This window comes from Bubalus bubalis, chromosome 19, assembly GCF_019923935.1.
Source record: "Bubalus bubalis isolate 160015118507 breed Murrah chromosome 19, NDDB_SH_1, whole genome shotgun sequence".
Lineage (NCBI taxonomy): Eukaryota > Metazoa > Chordata > Mammalia > Artiodactyla > Bovidae > Bubalus > Bubalus bubalis.
The window spans coordinates 69,210,401-69,218,486 of record NC_059175.1 but is presented as its reverse complement, the minus strand read 5'-3'; the positions used below and the strand labels follow the sequence as shown (position 1 = coordinate 69,218,486).

Below are 8,086 nucleotides of genomic sequence, written 5' to 3'. Positions count from 1 at the left end.
TCAATTCTCTTTGCTAAATACCAACACTTTCAGGCAAATTATCTCAATTGTAAAATACTTCGGCATCCCGAGTAATTATACGCAATTAACACCCCACCGTTGCTTTCCCTTCCCTTGTTAATTTATAATAGAGTACCTGCACTCAGGAAAACGAAAAGATTAGCCAGCGGTGGAAATCAAAGGCATCTCTCAATGCCGCCAAAATAAAGCCAAACATTTATCCCACTCATCGGGCACTTCAGATTTCAGGGGAAATTTTTTCATACTCTCCTGCTCTTTAATGAACTATAAAAGAATCTGAAGAGTAATTCCTTGAAGACAGAATGTTCTCAGGCTCTTTGTAAACACACCAGGAGAGTTTCTGCCCTTGCCGGCTCTCCATTCCAGGGCATGACTCAGGCACCTGGGCTGGGATTCGTGAATTTCCCTCTGGGCCACACTGCACTTCTTTAAAAAAAAAAAAAAAAAAACTTCTTATTTTGTATTTAGTATAGCGGCTTAGGGCTTCCCTGGTGGCTCAGAGGATAAAGCGTCTGCCTGCAATGCAGGAGACCCAGGTTCGATCCCTGGGTTGGGAAGATTCCCTTTAGAAGGAAACGGCAACCCACTCCAGTATTCTTGCCTGGAGAATTCCATGGACAGAGGAGCCTGGCGGGCTATAGTCCACGGGGTCGCAAAGAGTCGGACATGACTGAGTGACTTCACTTCACTTCACTATAGCGGCCTAACAAACAATGCTGTGAGAGTTTCAGGTGAACAGCAAAGGGATCAGCCACACGTATGCCTGTATCCATTCTCCTCCAAACTCCAGTGCCACTCGGGCCTCCACACAGCACTGAGCAGAGTTCCGTGTGCTGTCCAGAAGGTCCTTGTCACCTGTCCATTCACACTGCACTGATTCCGACCTGCATCCCGTCTTCCCAGGGGCAGAAGCTGAATCTGCATCTCGACTTCCGATCAGTCAGTCAACCTGCGGCCGTCCCAGTGTCAGGCACTGCAGGAACCTGCCTGGGCCTGACCCATGGAGAGCCCTCTTCTCCCCACCTCCCACCGCCCTCCGAGCAGTGACCTGGGGTCTGACTCTCCCTCTGCTAGGGGCTTGCCCTGGGACCTGCAAAAGCTCCCCTTGGGCAGAGCTCCTACCCCCAGACCCAAACCCTGAGCTCTGTGTAAGAAACATTAATTTATGGGAGCTAAGAGAGTAGTTCTCTCATGGACATTCATCCACAACCAACTATACCAAAAGGGGCTTCCCATGGGAGGAGGAGCCTGGCGGGCTACAGTCCATGGGGTCGCAAGAGTGGGACACAGCTCAGCAACTCCACCACCACAAGGGGCTCAGTGGTGAAGAGTCTGCCTGCCGATGCAGGAGACACAAGTTTGATCCTGGGTTGGGAAGATGCCCGGGAGTAGGAAATGGCAACCCACTCCAGTATTCTTGCCTGGAAAATTTCATGGGCAGAGGAGCCTGGTGGGCTGTGGTCCATGGGGTCATAGAGTCGGACACAACTGGGTACACATGCATCCCAGAAAAGAGAGAGAGACTTCTTCAGGAAAATGAGAAGAACCCAGTCCACACTTGCCAGGATACACGGACGACCAAAAGTCCAGACTTTCCAGATAGAGGGCCTCTCGGGACAAAGACTTCCAGCGAGGAAAACCAGAAGCTCCTGGGCAAACCCGACAAGTCAGTCACCCTCACATACCTTGCGGTTCAATTGTCCACATGACCTGACTGGGCTTGTGTGGCTCAGCTGTGACCCCTGAGGGCAGCGAGCCGCCAGCCCTGGCCTGGTCTGCACCCCGGCCGCCCTCGTCCAGTGCATTAGGAGACCCTGGGGTCCAACCCTGCTGCAGACAAGCCCCTGTGTTGGCGAAGAGTCTCACGTCCTCAAGATACACCACCCAGCCCTTATCAATAAACTAATAGGATCTTCCTTGTCAGCCGTCTCATTACCAACCAGTGTCAGAGGCCAGCAAAGGGGCAATTCTCCCAGTGGCAGTAGGAAAGAAACCCATCTGGGCTGAGCCTACGTTTCTCAGGAGAAATGTATTAATACTTCCATAAATATCCTTTTCTGCAGTATTTGAGCTTCAGGGGGGCACAGAGGAGGGGCCTATGGAATGGCTGTTCTGCCTCATCGCAAGCAGGCTCGGGGGCAGGGCACTGCCCACCTTGAGTCTGCCCTCCCAGGACGCGCATCACTGTTCATGTCCCCCTGTCCTGGGGCTGCCCTTCTCAGAGGGGCACCTACCCACCCCCTCCAAGGAACACATGGGAAACTCAGCCACCCCTCCCTGCCCTGAGGGACTGAGCGACTTCAGGACACCAAGGGGTATTCAAAGCACCCACGTCTGCTGGGCTGCTGCCTGAGGGAAGGGGGAGCGGAGCACCAGCCCCTCACCCCACGAGGGCTCACCCCACTCCCCACACAAGTCTTCGTAGTCGTCCTCTGGAATGTGACCTCACCAGATTTCCAAGAGCAGGCGGGAAGCATTTCCTCATTGGAAGCCACATCCCATGGCTCATCTTTGAGATCCTTGACGTGAGGGTTTATCAATGTTCTCAAATCAAAGTTCTAATGAAAAAATAAAAACAAAAAGCCAAACTGCCCGCCCAGACACGACCCTCAGCCTGACCGCTGCCCACAGTCCATCTAGAAAAGGACTGCAGAGTATGGAGTGAGCAGCTCACCCCTGCTGACCTGGCAGGGTTCTCCATCCTCCTCGGGGTCGGGACTCTCTAAATGGGGCATCAAATCGCAAAGTTTTGGTAATGACTGTATTGTAATAGTACATAGCAACTTTTCCCATTAAGTTATTTTTACCATGTCTCAAGAACTTCCCCGTGGCTCAAATGGTAAAGAATCTTCCTGCAATGCAGGAGGCCAGGGTTCGATCCCTGGGTTGGGAAGATCCTCTGGAGGAGGGCATCTCGACCCACTCCAGTATCCTTGCCTGGAGAAGCCCATGGACAGAGGAGCCTGGCAGGCTACACTCTGTGGGGTTGCAAAGTCGGACACAACTGAATGACTAACACAAGGCCTAGAGAGGTCACTCTCACCAAAACTATCATCAGTGACACTACGCAGCAGAACCCTTCAGAAATGGGGCGTATAGCTAAATACAGGTCACGTCAACACGGCCTGTGTCTTCAGTGAAGTCGAGGCCTGGGCGTTTCTCGGTGGCATCAAGACACAGGATGACCCTGAACCCAAGCTGGGGCTGTGCTCTCATCTGAGTGATGTCTCTGCCCCAGGTTGCGGATGCTCCCAGGCTCCCACCCTGAAGAAGTGAGGTGTTGGACCGACAAATCAGCTAGAAAATAGAGTGACCAAGAGCTGCCAGGGCCCTGAGAGACCAGCGCCCATGTCTGTGAATCCAGGTGTTCCTTCCCAGCCCACCTCCTGGGTGTGGTTCCAGAGCATCGCCCCCAGAACTTCCTGCCACCCTGAAGATATCCTGTATCTACACCACCCGCTGGACCAACCATTAGTCTCCAGTGGTTGCTCAGCACTTGACGTGTGCCTGGTGAAACTGAGGAACTCCATTTAGAGTCGTACTGTATCTACACTTAGATTTAAGAGCACACGGGGCAAGCAGCTGCCATACTGGAGAGCACGGCTTCCACGCTGAGCAGCTGGAGCTAAAGATTAAATAAAATAAAAAAAAAGAAAACTTTGCAGTAAAAGAAATGCAGAAGAAACCAGTAACTATATTTTTTAACCTAACACATATTTGCAACATTTCTTTTGATTTTTTCCATTGAAATACTCAGTGTTGTTGAGTATACGGAGAGATGGCCCCACCATAAAGCAGTAAAGCTCATATATATATCGATATATGTTTATTGTTGTTCAGTAGCTCAGACTGAAAGTGTCTGACTCTTTGCAACCCCATGGGCTGCAGCACGCCAGGCTTCCCTGTCCTTCACCATCTCCCAGACTTCACTCAAACTCATCTCCCCTGAGTCAGTGATGTCATCCAACCATCTAATCCTCTGTCGCCCTCTTCTCCTCCTTAAATATATATTTGGGGAGGGTACTATTGGAATTCTTTAGGAAAAGCCTTTAAAAAGTATATATTCTTTTCCCCAGGGATTTCATTCCTAGAGATCTATCCTAAAGACCTAACTGAGGTCTCAAAGTTTATGGTACACGATTATAAATAATTATTCAGAACTATTTAAAAATCCCAAAGGAACTCAGTGCCAAAAATAGAGAAATTATTAAATGGATTAAATTTATCCAGTAGGATAAATTACAATCCAATATCCAAAAAGTAAAAGCATATACTACTAAGAACATCAAATGACATAGGGAAATGTTTATGATATAATTTTAATTGAAACATCTGATACAAAGCACTATATAAAATGACTCTTATTTTATTTATGTTTGTATTTACATCCCCAAAAATATTGTCTGGGGTCATACCTGAGTGGAAGAATTATTTCCCTTCTGCAATTTTCTATATTCTCTTCAATATGTCTAAACTGTTTTTACTGAAAGAAAAAAAAAATCAATGGCATGAATTCATTTAGTCCCCCAATGTGTCATTCAGAAGGTGGGCATTTGGAATCTTAAATGGCACCCAGGGAGCGGAGGAAATGGCTCTCATCACTTACGGTTTGGTTCACGCCATTAGGGTACCACTTAGGTGCATTCTTAGCAGGGAAATTAATTGACTGTTGGTTTAACATGTGGATCCCTCCCGGATCTTCTGTCCCTTGCCTTGCCGTGTGCAGCTCTGCACCGTGTTCCCTGGAAACTCTGTTTCCAAGAGGGAGATGGCAAAGACCCTGATGCTGCGGAAGACTCAACTATAACTAATACAATTATGTAAAGTTTAAAAATAAAATAAAACTAAATTAAAAAAAATAAAACAATAATAGCTGTGAAACAATCAAATGCAGAAGCCCTGTGACAGGAGTTGATGGACTTCGAGCAGGAGCAGCCTTATGCCTTCCGTGCCTCGCAGCAAGGCCCACTCGGGAGCTCTGGGAGGAGGAGGTAAGTGCTCCCTGGTGGATCTGGGTCCTTCCAGAGCTTCTGGTCTGATTGGTGCTGCAATGTGAGACGAGCTGGGTGGCTGGGTGAGACAGCACAATCTTAATTCCTCGCCCCAGGGAGGGCCAGGCAACACCTCCAGAACTGAACTCTATGCAAACTGGTGATGACTAACTTAGTGAATCATGTCGAATTTCAAACTTTATTTTATTTTATTTTATTATCAGCTCCTGGATAATTTCAGGGCAGGAGATGCCCAACTGACATCACGCCCCAGGCATCCACCTGTCTTGCCACAGCCTTGCCTGCCAAGACAGGTGTCAAGATGACGTGGCTTCACCCAGAAGTGGTCCCCCCTCCCCTGTCAAAACTTGCTGGCTTGCCCCTGATGGCAGAAAGCATCTTCTCTCTCCGCTCCATCAGCCGCCGCTCCCAATGGAGAATAAACAGCCTCTCAGTCAATAATCAACGGAAAGGACTTTAAAAGACGTAGTGACCCTCCGATCTCACCTTGACATTCTTGTTTTGACACAACCAGTATCTGTTATTTTTAGAAACCCACCAAGTCAAAATTATCAGCCAAGTAAAATCTAAATCACAGACTGCGTTGCCCGCCCCCCTCCCTGTACTGAACTACTTGTGGAGGGAGGTGACAGTTTTAAAAATAAACGAAGGATGAGTCATCCAGTACACTCCATCTGTGGACGAAGTCAGGTTGTCAGTCAGAAAGGAACCCCGGGGCTCCCCTGACCCCGCTGACTTCATTCTGCCACAGGGTCCACACCCGGATGGTGAGCTCAGCTCTTCGCATGCATGTTTGGAAGCAGATTTCACACCAGAGTCAGAACCTGCTCTATTGCAGGGTCTAACCTAAAGAGATGGATATTCAATAAGTCTGTGGTGTCCCCATATTAAAGATTCTGCAAGAGTGGTAGCCCAGGTGGTGCAGTGGTAAAGAACCTGCCTGCCAGTGCAAGAGACCCCGAGAGACAGGAGTTCCATCCCTGGGAAGATCCCCCAGAGAAGGAAATGGCAGCCCACTCCAGTGTTCTTGACTGGAGAATCCTATGGACAGAGGAGCCTGGCGGGTTATGGCCCACAGGGTCACAAAGAGTCAGACACGATTGCAGTGACTTGGCACGTGTGCACACATGTACACGTATAGGTGAATCAAATTGTTGTACGTCTGACTCTAACAAAGAGTGTAAATCAATTATACTCCAGTATGAAACAAACATTTTTAAAAATCAAAAGCAGATCCCACCGGTTCCATTTCCAGGGCAGTTTTACCTCACATAGAGAGGATAATTCAAGTTGAAAACGAAGGGACAGCAGGAGCTAGTTGCAGAGCGTGGACCTGGGTTTTGAACCACTTTGTGTGGGCCGTGATCTCGGCAATCCATCCAGATTTTGAATGCTAGCATTTGGGGGCTGTTGGTATCTTTCACTGTCCCTGACTCTGACTCTTTTAAGTACGTGCATTGGTGTCTTCAGGATAACTTGTAGGTAATTATTTATTTTTCAAATATATTCATGATTGCCCTCATTTAAATATTAAGCTTCCATATGTATTTTAAATTAATTCATTTACATTACAGACACACACATTTTCTTTTCAAATTGAAATCTCTACTCCACAGAGGCAAGCACACCCATAATATGGTATCCTCTGTGGGCAGAATTAATGGGTCAAGGTGGGAGGGGCTGGAAGAAGACTGTCTTTTTTGGAGAATACGGTGCATCCCCAAAGCCCAGATTGGTGCTGAATGCTCTGTCATTCTTGGCATTTGATTCAGTTTTACTCTTTGTCCTTATCCCCTTGAAACAGTGATGGATAAATGAAAAGAAAGGATATTAATTAAAAGCATGCATGACAGTTGCTTTAGTCATTTCCAACTCTTTGCAGCCCGGAGGACTGTAGCCCGCCAGGCTCCTCTGTCCATGGGATTCTCCAGGCAAGAATACTGGAGTGGGTTGCCATGTCCGTCTCCAAGGAATCTTCCCAACCCAGGGATCGAACTTGAGTCTCTTATGCCGCCTGCATTGGCAGGCAGCTCTTTACCAATAATTAAAAGCAAATCAACATAAGAACTAGCTATTGTGCATGAAGCATTCCACAAGGATAAAGCCGAAGGGAGGAGGCAAGCTGTCTGCCCAGAGTGATGGTGGAGGGGATTGGCAGACCCTGACATGCCCTTGGGTGGCCCTAGCGTCCCCACCACCTTGGAAAAGCCACACGGATGCAGCGTGTCAGGGACAGTGAGAATCCATGGACTACAGGTACCAACAGCTGCCACTGAGTGTTCCCTTTGGTCAACCGTCCTTTTGGTCACCGTCTCCTACTTTAGTGCAGCCCAGAGTCCCTGACTTGACAGGACGTTGTCAGCGAATCAGATGCACTTCCAAATCCCCGGATGAAAGCGGCTGCAGAGACTCAGAGGGTAATTAGCTGTGGAGAAGTTAGGAAGGTCCGCATCTGGCAACAGCAATCGAAGCAGCTTTGAAAGGGCTCCCCTTTCCTCTCGTGTCCTTAATGAGGGGAGCTTTAATTACCCGACATTAAAATCTGGCAGCTTTATCCTCTCGAATTTGATCAGTTGTAATTCAGACAGCTTTGGTGCCAGTTCTCAAAGGATGTCTTTCCAGTTTGCCAGCCTGAGTGCTGAAGTCTAGGATGATATGTAAGACAAACACGTCGATTTTTAGCTTGGAAAAGAGGACATTCAATGAAGCTCCATAAAATCGTGACAGGCATGAAAAGAGTTAAAAAGAAAACTTTCCTCCGAGTCCTCAGTCTGATTTGGATGCTCATAAAAATAAGACAAAGTCCTCACGTACCTGGTGGATGGCAGAAAGAAACAGATGCTTTGATATCTGGGCTCAGGGTGCAGGGATGGATGGGGGGCTGTCCCAGTGCTCACTTCATGAGTGGGCCTGGTCCTCTGCTCTGAGACTGTCCGTGTCACCTTGCAGAAACCTGGGAGCTGCAAGGAGTCGTCTCCCACTCCCACACCACGCCCCCAGGCTGTGGGGTCCACGTGGACCAGTCCCTGGGAGTTTGCCCAAGACTTTCTCCA

At 48.4% G+C, this 8,086-nt stretch overlaps 1 non-coding gene across 1 annotated transcript; it reads left to right on the top strand.

Annotated features, from left to right (window-relative positions):
- Window positions 1-506: 506 nt before the first annotated feature.
- On the top strand, window positions 507-578 carry TRNAC-GCA. Its single transcript has one exon. It is a non-coding gene; the product is annotated as a tRNA-Cys (tRNA).
- The last annotated feature ends 7,508 nt before the right edge of the window (window positions 579-8,086 follow it).